The sequence below is a fragment of the Odocoileus virginianus genome, chromosome 27 (assembly GCF_023699985.2).
Source record: "Odocoileus virginianus isolate 20LAN1187 ecotype Illinois chromosome 27, Ovbor_1.2, whole genome shotgun sequence".
Classification (NCBI taxonomy): domain Eukaryota; kingdom Metazoa; phylum Chordata; class Mammalia; order Artiodactyla; family Cervidae; genus Odocoileus; species Odocoileus virginianus.
Genome location: NC_069700.1, coordinates 11,749,184 through 11,751,673, shown reverse-complemented (window position 1 = coordinate 11,751,673; position 2,490 = coordinate 11,749,184). Strand labels below are relative to the sequence as shown.

Sequence of the window (2,490 nt, the reverse complement as noted above, 5' to 3'; positions counted from 1 at the left end):
TAGGAGCATTAACCCAAATCTTGAGAACTTAAATTCAAATTGTAAATGACCTTTAGATTGTAAACAACTAGATGGTATGTTTGATAAAATCTCTCTTGCAAATGTACACATACAGAAACACACACATAGACATATAAATGTAGATATATTCATTTATAGCAGCATAGTCTTTTGAAAGCATTGATGTTTTTTTTTTTAAACCACTGAGGCTATCTATTTGTTTCCTATTTTGAGATATGTCTTTCTAATCTATGGAGATACTCTTCTTTCATTTCCAAGCAAAAATATGTGTCTAATCATTTTTCTTTAGCCCTTTTCCATAATTTCTATGAGTCTTATGAAAAAGAAGATTTTATTTCATGTTTAATCCACCCTCTTAAATAAAAAGTCCAATTTAGATTTCATTTGTCATTTTAGAACCCTTGATACAGTTCACCTCTGTTATCAATAGTTGGTTTTTGTTGTTGTTTTTGGTTTTGTTTTGCCATTAGAAGTCTCCTCTACCTTTTGGCATAAAGTAACATTGTCTCATTTGCTAAAGCATTTCCTTGAGTTGTTGTAAATAATAAGGTGCCCTTCAGTAAGTAAAGCTATTGGAAGTCTTTATGGTTGATTTTACATTTGGAAAGAAATGACAGCCGAGAACTTTGCTCTGCCTGAAGTGAGGTGTCACAACTTTGCAGTATAAACACCATTGTCCTTGCTTGGGTGTTTGACTCTGCTTGTGTTATCTAAACCCTTAAACACTGACACTAGTGTCATTGTGAAATGCATGTTTTATCAACGCTAGCCCATGAAGTCCTCAAACATCTTTAGTCTTCGATAAATGATAAGTGGTAAAAATAATTTCATTACAGCTACCATTTGACTTTTATTAAATGCCAGAAGTATAGGGCATGCCTGTTCAAGGCCCTCTGTACCAATTATTTCATGATAGAATGAAATCTGCCCAGCATGGGATGCTTCTGAAGTAGGATGAATGCCATCAAATTCTTCAATGAATCCCTCAACACATGTTTTCATTTCCTTCACATAGATAATGAAAAATGCACAGATCCCTGTGGGGTACCGCATGTTATTTTCTGTTCCTTCTTTACCTGAAGACGCCTTTCTATGAGTTTGTACTCTGAATAGCAACCTCCCGTTCGCTAAGTAGCCAGCTCATCGTTGCACAGTATTCCAACTGTGCAAGCAACAGCTGTGAACGAGAGAAATGCATATCATCATAGAGCTTATGGAGCTCAATATGTTAGCTCTGTTTATTCAAAAGACCACCTGTGTTTCTGGGGAAATTGGAGACGTTCCAGAGGAGAATGAAGACACAGCAGACAGTAATGAAACCTTCAGAGATGTGCGCCGAAGCATCATTGCCTTGGGTTAAAAACAAGGTGACGGTCCTGCGGGGAACTTGATTTCTAATATATCTAGCAGAGCATTCTTGGTTCAAGTATTAATTAGCAAGTCAGTGACTAGAATCCCCAGCTCCATTTTCTCACATATAGAGAGGATTTGTAGTCTTGATTGTCATTGGGAGAGAAAAAATGACACTGATATGCCAGGGGAAATGATTCAACTTGTTACTTTTTTAAAGCTATATTTTTCCATGTTTGCTTTTACATTTGTGGAGGTTATTTTATTGACCATAAATATTGAAAATATTGTTTTCTCTTAAGTAGATAATGACTCTGTCTTATCCAGGTTGTTGAGCAAAACTGAGTTACTTGACCCATCTAAAATTTTCCTGTAACTGTGACAAAAGGGGAGAGAAAGGTCAAAGAATGGATGAATGAATGATGCATTGTGATACCTGGTGTTCTTATAATGAAGTGAAGTGAAGTGAAGTCGCTCAGTCGTGTCCAACTCTTTGCGACCCCATGAACTGTAGCCTACCAGGCTCCTCCATCCATGGGATTTTCCAGGCAAGAATACTGGAGTGGGTTGCCATTTCCTTCTCCACGAGATCTTCCCGACCCAGGGATTGAACCTGGGTCTCCCGCGTTGTAGGCAGATGCTTTACCTTCTGAGCCACGATGGAGCAGCCAAGCGGTAGTCACCACAAAATCTGGCCGTACGGGGATCGAACCCGTGACCTTGGTGTTATTAGCACCACACTCTAACCAACTGAGCTAACTGGCCAGATCCATTCTTATAATAGAGGATGCCAAAAAAGGGAAAGTGCAGAATTTGCCTGCCAGGATATCTAAACTGAGACTTCCCAGGTGGTACCAGTGGTAAAGAACCCATCTGCCAATACAGGAGACGCAAGAGATGCAGGTTTGATCCCTGGGTCAGGAAAATCCCCTGGAGGAGGTCATGGCAACCCACTCCAATATTCTTGCCTGGAGAATCCCATGGACTGAGGAGCCTGGCGGGCTACAGTCCATGGGGTTGGAAAGAGTCAGACCTGGACCCGACTGAAGTGACTTAGCATGCACATATCTAAACTGAGTGTAGCCTCAGGATAGGATAAAGCCAGCACTTCCTTCTTTC

General features: G+C 40.0%; 1 non-coding gene across 1 annotated transcript; it reads right to left on the bottom strand.

Annotated features, from left to right (window-relative positions):
• Window positions 1-2,062: 2,062 nt before the first annotated feature.
• On the bottom strand, window positions 2,063-2,137 carry TRNAI-AAU (transfer RNA isoleucine (anticodon AAU)). Its single transcript has one exon. It is a non-coding gene; the product is annotated as a tRNA-Ile (tRNA).
• Window positions 2,138-2,490: the final 353 nt, after the last annotated feature.